This window comes from Triticum dicoccoides, chromosome 6B (assembly GCF_002162155.2).
Source record: "Triticum dicoccoides isolate Atlit2015 ecotype Zavitan chromosome 6B, WEW_v2.0, whole genome shotgun sequence".
NCBI classification, from domain to species: Eukaryota; Viridiplantae; Streptophyta; class Magnoliopsida; order Poales; family Poaceae; genus Triticum; species Triticum dicoccoides.
Genome location: NC_041391.1, coordinates 305,254,583 through 305,267,186, shown reverse-complemented (window position 1 = coordinate 305,267,186; position 12,604 = coordinate 305,254,583).

Sequence of the window (12,604 nt, the reverse complement as noted above, 5' to 3'; positions counted from 1 at the left end):
GCATGCACGTAGTACTTGATTTTTGATGACTTCTAAATTTTTGCAATAAGTATATGAGTTCTTTTGACTAATGTTGTGTCCATGGATTATACACACTTTTACCTTTCCACCATTGTTAGCCTCTTTGGTACCGTGCATTTCCCTTTCTCACCTTGAGAGTTGGTGCAAACTTCGCCGGTGCATCCAAACCCCGTGATACGATACGCTCTATCACACATAAACCTCCTTATATCCTCCTCAAAACAGCCACCATACCTACCTATTATGGCATTTCCATAGCCATTCCGAGATATATTGCCATGCAACTTTCCACCGTTCCGTTCATCATCATGACATATTTTACTTTTGTCATATTGCCATTGCATGATCATGTAGTTGACATCGTATTTATGGCAAAGCCACCATGCACTAATTTTCATACATGTCACTCTTGATTCATTGCACCATCCCGGTACACCGGCGGAGGCATTCATATAGAGTCATATCTTGTTCTAGTTTCGAGTTGTAATTCATATGTTGTAATCTATAGAAGTGTGATGATCATCATTATTTGAGCATTGCCCAAAAAGAAAAAAAAAGAAAAAAAAGAATAAAGGCCAAAAAAAGGCCCAAATAAAAAAGAAAATAAAAAAAAATAAAAAAATAAAAAAATAAAAAGGGCAATGTTACTATCTCTTTTTCCAGACTTGTGCTTCAAAGTAGCACCTTGTTCTTCATGTAGCAAGTCTCATATATTGTGCTTCAAAGTAGCACCATGTTTTTCATATAGTGAGTCTCATAAGTTGTCTCTTTCATACTAGTGGGAATTTTTCATTATAGAACTTGGATTGTATATTCCTACGATGGGCTTCCTCAAATGCCCTAGGTCTTCGTAAGCAAGCAAGTTGGATGCATACCCACTAGTTTTCTTTTGTTGAGCATTCATTTATAGCTCTAGTGCATCCGTTGCATGGCAATCCCTACTCCTCATGTTGACATCAATTGATTGGCATCTCCATAGCCCGTTGATTATCCTTGTCAATGTGAGACTTTCTCCTTTTTTGTCTTCTCCACACAATCCCCATCATCATATTCTATTCCACCCATAGTGCTATATCCATGGCTCACGCTCATGTATTGCGTGAAGGTTGGAAAAGTTTGAGATTATTTAAGTATGAAACAATTGCTTGGCTTTTCATCGGAGGTATAGAAATTGGGAACATCTTTGTGTGACGAAAATGAAGCATAGCCTAACTATATGATTTTGTAGGGATGAATTTTCTTTTGCCATGTTATTTTAAGAAGACATGATTACTTTGATTAGTATGCTTGAAGTGTTACTATTTCTTTTATCAATATGAACTTTTATTTTGAATCATTTGGATCTGAATATTCATGCCACAATAAAGAAAATTACATTAAGAATTATGCTAGGTAGCATTCCACATCAAAAACTCTATTTTTATCATTTACCTACTCGAGGATGAGCAGGAATTAAGCTTGGGGATGCTTGATACGTCTCCAACGTATCTATAATTTTTTATTGTTCCATGCTATTATATTACCCCTTTTGGATGTTTATGGGCTTTATTTTACACATTTATATCATTTTTGGGACTAACCTACTAACCGAGGCCCAACCCGTATTGCTGTTTTTTTGCCTATTTCAGTATTTCGAAGAAAAGGAATATCAAACGGAGTCCAAACGGAATGAAACCTTCGGGAGCGTGATATTTGGAACGAACGTGATCCAGAGGACTTGGAGTGCAAGTCAAGAAGCAGCCGAGGCCTCCATGAGATAGGAGGGCGCGCTCCCCCTATAGGTCGCGCCCCCTGTCTCGTGCGCCCCTCGGGCGGCCACCGACATACTTCTTCATCCTATATAAGCCTACGTACCCCGAAAACATCCAGGGAGCCACCGAAACACAATTTCCACTGTCGTAACCTTCTGTATCCGCGAGATCCCATCTTGGAGCCTTCGCCGGCATTCTGCCGGAGGGGGAATCGACCATGGAGGGCTTCTACATCAACACCATAGCCCCTCCGATGAGTTGTGAGTAGTTTACCACAGACCTACGAGTCCATAGTTATTAGCTAGATGGCTTCTTCTCTCTTTTTGGATCTCAATACAATGTTCTCCCCCTCTCTTGTGGAGATCTATTCGATGTAAACTCTTTTTGCGGTGTGTTTGTCGAGATCCGATGAATTGTGGGTTTATGATCAAGTTTATCTATGAATAATATTTGAATCTTCTCTGAATTCTTTTATGTATGCTTGAGTTATCTTTGCAAGTCTCTTCGAATTATCAGTTTGGTTTGGCCTACTAGATTGATCTTTCTTGCCATGGGAGAAGTGCTTAGCTTTGGGTTCAATCTTGCGGTGTCCTTTCCCAGTGATAGCAGGGGCAACAAGGCACGTATTGTATTGTTGCCATCGAGGATAAAAAGATGGGGTTTATATCATATTGCTTGAGTTTATCCCTGTACATCATGCCATCTTGCTTAAGGCGTTACTCTGTTCTTTATGAACTTAATACTCTAGATGCAGGCAGGAGTCGGTCGATGTGTGGATAATAGTAGTAGATGCAGGCAGGAGTCAGTCTACTTGTTGCGGACGTGATGCATATATACATGATCATGCCCAGATAATCTCATAATTATTCGCTTTTCTATCAATTGCTCGACAGTAATTTGTTCACCCACCATAATACTTATGCTATCTCGAGAGAAGCCTCTAGTGAAACCTATGGCCCCCGGGTCTATCTCTTATCATATTTGCTTCCAATCTACTTTTATTTGCATCTTTACTTTTTGCATCTATATTATAAAATACCAAAAATATATTTATCTTATCATACTATCTCTATTAGATCTCACTTTCGCAAGTGGCCGTGAAGGGATTGACAACCCCTTTATTGCGTTGGTTGCGAGTTCTTTGTTTGTTTGTGTAGGTGCGTGGGACTTTTGAGGAGCCTCCTACTGGATTGATACCTTGGTTCTCAAAAACTGAGGGAAATACTTACGCTACTTTGCTGCATCACCCTTTCCTCTTCAAGGAAAAAAAACGCAAGCTCAAGACGTAGCACTCACATACCCAAGAGTAGGCGCAAACGCGCGCTCAGAGATGCATACTCTGTCGAGCCTGTCGCCCTTGAACTAAACCCCTGGTCGGCCTGCCCGATCACCTTTGATCATAGGGACTACCTAACTAGTATGCGGCACGGAGGATCGGCTGCCTTGGTGCTCGACCCAATAATCAACGGATATGATCTCACTCGTGTCCTCTTGGACGGCGGCAGTAGTCTCAATCTAATATACCAGGACACTGTCCGCAGGATGGGGATAGACCCATCCAGAATCAGCCAAAGTAACACCACCTTTGAAAAGCTGATACCAGGCGTTGAGGCCCGCTGCAGGGGCTCCCTCATATTAGAGGTGACATTCGGTTCTCCAGACAACTTCAGAAGCGAAGAACTACTCTTCACCATCGCTCCCCTTCAAAGTGGTTATCATGCATTGCTCGGAAGAATGGCCTTCGCCCGCTTCAATGTAGTACCGCACTACGCCTACCTTAAACTCAAGATGCCCGGTCCACGTGGCGTCCTCACCGTTAACGAAAATATAGAGCGTTCCTTACGTGTGGAAGAGTATGCGGTAGCTCTAGCAGCTGAACACTAAGCGGCCTCTAATATCAGAACACATGATCGGTCGTTAAGACCACGGGCACGGTTAGACGAGTCCGGCACACCACCGTCGTTAACAGCCCAGATAAACCTGAGCTGGGTGCTATACATGTAATCCAATAGAGGACACCAGGGGCTACAGATATTCAATAAAGCTCACCTTTTGGCTTGACCTTATTAACAGGCCAATGTCTTACACTTCTACTATCCACTGATAATAACCAACTCTTCGCACGCTTACGTCATACTCTTTTACATGAGTTCTCCTTTTTATAATCAACATTCGTGCGATACCCTCCCAGGACACAGCACAACAGAGACAAAGGCGCAGATGTGCAGCAGGGCCCCGCTCAAAGGTTTCTCTTGAGATTAAGCCCCTGTGTAAACCATCTTTATTGTCTCTTGTTGCTTAACATCCCATGGGTACTCAATACACCCACAGGGGATATTGGCGTTCTTGGCATCTCGCCACGACAGAATAATGCATGCACCTGGAAATACAGGGTTCATAATAAAGGGCGTTACTCAGCCCAGTATTGTTATAAAGTCCGAATACCCTCGGGAATGTTCAGCGTCGCGAGTTTGGCCTTATATGCATCAGCTCCGAATCATGTCTTTGGTCAAATGTTGGGTTTGCCCGGCTCCTGGGTTTGCTTCCTTACGTTCTGTTTTTATTGGCTAAGGCGGCCAAAGGAGAACTACTGCGATTGTGCCCTGGTTATTCCGGATGAGCACCTCAGTAGAGAAAGCCAAAAACTGACTATCATGATATAGCGAGAGACTGGTCAACCACTCAAGAACTCATCAGAATCTTTAGGGTTCCTCCACATTAACGAAGGGCTGTTTCCCGGCCATGTACACACACGCCCGTATTCGGATGCACGCGAAGGTACCAGGGGCTACATAGTAGCCCCACCGTCAAACTCCTACGGCTAAGTGAAAGTGTTAAAGCTATATAGTCCGGTTGCCTAGTTCGACATGCGATCACCTCCTTAACGGACCAAGACGTTGGATCAAGTGTGATTACACATCTTTTTGCGAACACCCCCGCATTGTATGCGTGGGGGCTGAAGCCAACGACTGCTAACTTTCAGATTATATATACATCAAACGGCCGCACATGAGGCACAATAACACTTTCGGGCAAAAGTATAAACATAGCCTCTATAATTAAAATACAATTGTTTTTACAAGGGAGCGATTTGTCACTCGAACATGACATTCTTCGAGCACTGAGCCTATATTAAAGGAGCACCTTCTGTTACCTGCTCCAAGTAGTGCTCGGCTGGATCCTGGCTTCCCGCTGGATTCCGGTTTGCAATGATGGTGGCCTCCATATCTGTCCAATATGTTTTAACACGGGCAAGAGCCATCCGCGCACCCTCTATGCACGCCGACCTCTTCATGGCATCGATTCATGATACGGCACCAAGGAATTTGTCGGTGTTCTGGGAATGGAGGTCCCCAGACTTGCCTGCCTGCGGCCTGCGGCGTTGCTCAAGTGGGGCCCCAGTGCAGCCCAGCTTCATCAGCTCAAGCTCAAGACCCTCGTGAGGGGCCAAGCCTCGCGGGGCGGACGACAGGAAGCTTCCTCAGGAGCAGCCTCCTCAGGCAGGCTCGCGAGGAGGCAAAGAGATCAAGGCAGGGTACCTCGCGAGGAGCCCGTGATGCAAGCCATGACGATCGAGACCAGGCGGGCGCCGGCCTGTGTAGTGTCCTTGTTTCCCCTTCGGTGCAAAGGGGGCAAGCATAGGCCAAGGCATCAGGCAAAGGTTATAGTTTCGGTGCAACAAGACCAAGACCAGCCGAACGACAGTATGGAGGTCATCGTGGAGCCCAGGACGGCATCATCGTCAGAGCCTTTGGCAGCCGAAGACCAACTTTAGTCAGGATAAGTGTACTAGATGTTCCCCTTCAAAATGGCCAATTGTTGGCGCCCATCCTGCTCATTATTTGGGAAGAGGCCTAGGGCCTCTCTCTATAAATAGGACTAGCCACCACAGAGTAGAGGCATCGAGCATCTATCTCAAGAAGACGCATAGACTAGAGAGAGGCAACTGAACTCACCCAAGCAGTTCATCGCACTAGCTCAAGAACAGCCCCTCGCGAGGCTGTTCTCCCTTTGTATTGTTCATCATTAGCCCCTGAAGCAATCCACCACACCACACACTAGAGTAGGCTATTACACCACAATGGTGGCCTGAACCAGTATAAATCTCGTGTCCCTTGTGTGTTCATCTTTCTTGCTTAGATCCTTGTGAGACTTCGAGACGTGAGCTGGTAGGGGAAAGATCTTCATGCGCACTCCAGTGTTCGAACCTCAAGGGTCTGCCGGAACCCGAAATCCGACATTTGGCGTGCAAGGTAGGGGTGCGCCGGAATCTTTCTTCCGCTGGTCGCGTGTGATCTTCCGTCGAGTCCATGGCTGATGCTCACCAAGCCCGCGCCGAGCGTCGGGCTGCTCTCGCCACCCGCGTCGCCCAGACGGCGCCCGTCGGCGGACGCCCTTGTCGTTCCCCATCGCCTGCCTCCAACGCCGCCACTGGCCCGACGGGGAACAAGCAGCAGGCCTCGTCCCTGCATCCTTTGGTGCAACGGGAAGGCCGCACCGCCACCCCGTCGCTGACTCCAGCCGGTTCGGCGTCCCACGCCCGTCGCGCCCCCACGGATGCGCCGCACGCTTCTACAGCCGATGTCGGCACTGGGGCCAGGGGCTCCGAGCCTTGGCCCCCGCCTTGCGGCAGGTGCAATGGCCGCTCAAGTTCAAGCCCGAGATGCCGCCGCGCTACAACGGCGCGACAGACCCGCTGGTTTTCCTGCTGGCGTTCGAGGAGGCCGTCCTCAAGGCCAGAGGCGACGACAGGGTGATGGCCAACTGGTTTCCCATGGCCCTCACCAGCGTTTCGCGCATGTGGCTGCTCCACCTACCGATGTCTTCCGTGACCTCCTGGGGGAATTGCGCGACCTCTTCCTCGCCCATTACGCCGCGCCAGTACCCCCGGTCATTGCAGCTCTCCTGGGCGGCTCACAGGCACCAGCTTCGAGCCGCCACGTCAAGCCGTTCACCCGCCAGATCGGCACCGCCTCCAAGCGCTGAGAAGCCCCCCCCCGGGCTAGGTGGCGCCCGAGGCCGATCTGACCTTCAACTCGGACGATCACCCCTCCAACCCCGCCGGTTCGGGTGCGCTCCCGATGTTGTGGACCCCCACCATCTACCAAGTGGCCATCACCAGGACCCTTATTGATGGCGGTGCCGGCCTCAACGTGCTCTCTGTGGAGGCCTTTAGCCTCCTCCACGTGCCCCCAAAGCAGCTTCAGCCCAGCAGGCCTTTCTCGGGTGTCGGAGTCGGTTCCACTGCCTCCTTGGGACAGATTCACCTCCCGGTGACCTTTGGCACCTACAACAACTTCCGCACAGAGTTGATCGACTTCGACATCGCCCCCATCGGCCTCCCCTATAACGCCATTCTCGACTACCCGGCCTTGGCCCGGTTCATGGCAGCAACTCACCTGACGTACAACCTCATGAAGATGCCCGGGAGCAGTGGCGTCCTTACCGTGCCAGGAGACACAAAGGATGCACTGCAGGCGCTCAAGCTTGCTTTCAAGACGGCTGCGGTGGCGCAGCCCGCCAGCATTGACGCCCTCGAGCCCAAGGGGGCTGTGATACGTCTCCAACGTATCTATAATTTTTGATTGCTCCATGCTACTTTATCTACTATTTTGGACTATACTGGGCTTTATTTTCCACTTTTATATTATTTTTGGGACTAACCTATTAACCGAAGGCCCAGCCCAGAATTGCTGTTTTTTTGCCTATTTCAGTATTTCGAAGAAATGGAATATCAAACGGAGTCCAAACGGAATGAAACCTTCGGGAACGTGATTTTCTCACCGAACGTGATCCAGGAGACTTGGACCCTGCTCCAAGGAACAAAAGAGGCGGTCACAAGGGTGGAGGGCGCGCCCTCGTGGGCCCCCTGCTGCTCCACCGATGTACTCCTTCCTCCTATATATACCTACGTATCCCCAAACGATCAGAACAGGAGCCAAAAACCTAATTCCACCGCCGCAACCTTCTATATCCACGAGATCCCATCTTGGGGCCTGTTCTGGAGCTCCGCTGGAGGGGGCATCCACCACGGAGGGCTTCTACATCAACACCATAGCCCCTCCGATGAAGTGTGAGTAGTTTACTTCAGACCTTCGGGTCCATAGCTAGTAGCAAGATGGCTTCTTCTCTCTTTTTGGATCTCAATACAATGTTCTCCCCCTCTCTCGTGGAGAACTATTCGATGTAATCTTCTTTTTGTGGTGTGTTTGTTGAGACCGATGAATTGTGGGTTTATGATCCAACTTATCTATGGAAAATATTTGAATCTTCTCTGAATTATTTTATGTATGATTGAGTTATCTTTGCAAGTCTCTTCGAATTATCCTTTTTGGTTTGGCCAACTAGATTGGTAGTTCTTGCAATGGGAGAAGTGCTTCGCTTTGGGTTCAATCTTGCGGTGTCCTTTCCTAGTGACAGCAGGGGCAGCAAGGCACATATTGTATTGTTACCATCTAGGATAACAAGATGGTTTTTTATCATATTGCATGAATTTATCCCTCTACATCATGTCATCTTTCTTAAGGCGTTACTCTATTTTTAACTTAATACTCTAGATGCATGCTGGATAGCGGTCGATGAGTGGAGTAATAGTAGTAGATGCAGAATTGTTTCGATCTACTTGTCTTGGACGTGATGCCTATATACATGATCATTACCTAGATATGCTCATAACTATGCTCAACTTTGTCAATTGCTCAACAGTAATTTGTTCACCCACCGTAGAATATCTATGCTCTTGAGAGAAGCCACTAGTGAAAACTATGGCCCCCGGGTCTATTCTCATCATATCAATCTCCATTACTTTATTACTTGCTTTGCTTTTACTTTGCCTTTTACTTTTTACTTTGCATCTATCTATGAAAAATACCAAAAATATTATTTATCATCTCTATCAGATCTCACTCTCGTAAGTGACCGTGAAGGGATTGACAAACCCTAATCGCGTTGGTTGCGAGTAGCTATCGTTTTGTGTAGGTACGAGGGACTTGTGCATGGTCTCCTACTAGATTGATACCTTGGTTCTCAAAAACCGAGGGAAATACTTATGCTACTTTGCTGCATCATCCTCTCCTCTTAGGGGAAATCCAACGCAGTGCTCAAGAGGTAGCAAGAAGAATTTCTGGCGCCGTTGCCGGGGAGGCTCACGCAAGAAAGTCAACTATACCAAGTACCCATCGCAATCCCTATCTCTCGCATTACATTATTTGCCATTTGCCTCTCGTTTTCCTCTCCCCCACTTCACCCTTGCTGTTTTATTCGCCCTCTCTTTCCCAATCTCCTCCTCTCTTTCCCGTTTGCCCTTTTCCCGTTGCCTTTCTGTTTGCTTGTGTGTTGAATTACTTGTTGCCATGGCGCAAGATAATACCAAATTGTGTGACTTTTCGAATACCAATAATAATGATTTCCTTAGTACTCTGGTTGCTCCTCTTAATAATGATGAGTGTTGTGAAACGAATACCGTTTTGTTGAATCTTGTTATGGAAGATCAATTCGCCGGCCTTCCTAGTGAAGATGCCGCTACTCATCTAAATAATTTTGTTGATTTGTGTGATATGCAAAAGAAGAAAGATATGGATAACAATATTGTCAAGTTGAAGTTATTTCCGTTTTCTCTTAGAGATTGTGCTAAAGTTTGGTTTTCATCTTTGCGAAAAAATAGTATTGATTCTTGGAACAAGTGCAAAGATGCTTTTATCTCTAAGTATTTTCCTCCCGCTAAGATCATCACTCTTAGGAACGATATCATGAATTTTAAACAACTTGATCATGAGCATGTTGCCCAATCTTGGGAAAGAATGAAATTGATGCTTCGCAATTGCCCTACTCATGGTCTGAATTTATGGATGATCATACAAATTTTTTTATGCCGGATTGAATTTTGCTTCTAGAAATCTTTTAGATATGGCCGCGGGGGGCATGTTTATGGAAATTACGTTAGGAGATGCTACAAAATTGTTTGATAATATTATGGCTAATTATTCTCAATGGCACACCGAAAGATCTTCTAGTAAAAAAGTGCATGCTATAGAAGAAATCAATGTTTTGAGTGAAAAGATGGATGAACTTATGAAGATGTTTGCTCCTAAAAATACTCCTCTTGATCCCAACGATATGCATTTGTCTACCTTGCTTGAGAATAATAATGAATCTATGGATGTGAATTTTTTTGGTAGGAATAGTTTTGGAAACAACGCGTATAGAGGGAATTTTAATCCTAGGCCTTATCCTAGTAATCCTTCTAATAATTATGGAAATTCCTACAACAACTCTTTGGAAATTTTAATAAGATGCCCTCTGAATTTGAGAGTAGTGTTAAAGAGTTTATGAATTCACAAAAGAATTTTAATGCTTTGCTTGAAGAGAAATTGCTTAAAGTTGATGATTTGGCTAGGAACATTGATAGAATTTCTCTTGAAATTGATTCTTTAAAGCTTAGATCTATTCCTCCTAAGCATGATATCAATGAGTCTCTCAAAGCCATGAGAATTTCCATTGATTAGTGCAAGGAAAGAACCGCTAGGATACGTGCTTCCAAAGATGCCTTTATTAAAGCGTGTTCTTCCAATTCCTATAAAAATCAAGATGAAGATCTAAAAGTTATTGATGTGTCCCCCATTAAATCTTTGTTTTGCAATATGAATCTTGATGAAACTGAATATGATCTTCCTTTACCTAGAAGGCGTTCTAAGAATTCAGAGTTTCTAGATCTTGATGATGAAAGTGGGATTGAAAGAAATAAAAACCTAGATGTTGCTAAACCCACTATTTTGGATCTCAAGGAATTTAATTATGAAAATTGCTCTTTGATTGGTTGTATTTCCTTGTTGCAATCCGTGCTAGATTCTCCTCATGCTTATAGTCAAAATAAGGCCTTTACCGAACACATTGTTGATGCCTTGATGCAATCTTATGAAGAAAAACTTGAGTTGAAAGTTTCTATCGCTAGAAAACTCTATGATGAGTGGGAACCTACCATTAAAATTAAAATTAAAGATTATGAGTTTCATGCTTTGTGTGATTTGGGTGCTAGTGTCTCTACTATTCCCAAAGCTTTGTGTGATTTGCTAGATTTCCGTGATTTTGATGATTGCTCTCTAATCTTGCATCTTGCGGATTCCACTATTAAAAATCCTATGGGAATAATTAATGATGTTCTTATTGTTGCAAATAGGAATTATGTGCCCGTAGATTTTAGGGATAATTAGATTTATGCCCCTAGTTGGGTCCCACTCGTTTGTTTTACCCCTAATTCCCAAAAGTCACCGGTTTTGTCCAAGTCAGTTTGCTCCTCTTATGCTTTTGCCCTTTGACCGTTTGACCGTCAATTTGGAAACTTCATAACTAATTCATACTAAATCAAAAAAATGCAAATAAGATACCAAAATGTTCAGAAAAACATCACCTATATGTCAGTGTCATTTGCATTCATGAAAAAAGTGTTGGAAAGTGCACATCTGAGTTTTAGTTCTTTTGATACCACCATGAATAGTAAAGTCTAAAAAAATTCAAAAAAACATGGTAGCAAAGAATGGCAAATGTTTTAAGTGCCTTCCAAGTTTCATCAAGGAATAACATTCGTGGGTGTCACGGCAAAAAGAAAACAATCAGCACTCCAAAATAGATTATTTTTTTGCCACGACTTCCAACAATGTCGTTCCCGGATGAAACTTGGCAAGCACTTAGAACATTTGTCATTCTTTGCCAACATATTTTTTTGATTTTTTTTGAATTTTTTAGAGTTTATTATTCATGGTGGTATCAAAAGAGGTAAAAACCGGATGTGCACTTTCCAACACTTTTTTCATGAATGCAAATGACACTGACATATAGGTGATGTTTTTCTAAACATTTTGGTATCTTATTTGCATTTTTCTGATTTAGTATGAATTATTTATGAAGTTTTCAAACTGATGGTCAAACGGTCAAAGGGCAAAAGCATAAGAGGAGCAAAGTGACTTGGATAGAATCGGTGACTTTTGGGAATTAGGGGTAAAACAGATGAGTGGGACACAACTAGGGCATAAATCTAATTATCCCTAGATTTTATCATTCTTGATATAGATTGCAATCCTTCATGTCCTATTATTCTTGGTAGACCTTTCCTTAGAACGATTGGTGCAATTATTGATATGAAGGAAGGGAATATTAGATTCCAATTTCCCTTGAAAAAGGGCATGGAACACTTCCCTAGAAAGAAAATAAAATTACCATATGAATCTATCATGAGAGCCACTTATGGATTGCCTACCAAAGATGGCAATACCTAGATCTATCCTTGCTTTTATGCCTAGCTAGGGGCGTTAAACGATAGCGCTTGTTGGGAGGCAACCCAATTTTATTTTGTGTTTTTTGTTTTTGCTTCTGTTTAGAAATAAATAATCCATCTAGCTTCTGTTTTTATGTGGTTTTATCTTTTAATTAGTGTTTTTGCCAAGTAAAACCTATAGGATAACCTACGATGATAGTTGATTTGATTCTGCTGAAAAACAGAAACTTTGCACGCACGAATATAATTTTGTTAAATCAAAGGAACGTGCTTTTGGGTTGGTTCTTTTTGCTGCTGTTCAATAAAAATAATTTCCAGGACTTCCTATTTTGGTAGAATTTTAGAGTTCCAGAAGTTTGCGTTAGTTACATATTACTACAGACTTTTCTGTTTTTGACAGATTCTGTTTTACGTGTGTTGTTTGCTTATTTTGATGAATCTATGGCTAGTAAAATAGTTTATAATCCATAGAGAAGTTGGAATACAGTAGGTCTAACACCAATATAAATAAATAAAGAGTTCATTACAATACCTTGAATTAGTCTTTTGTTTTCTTTCTCTA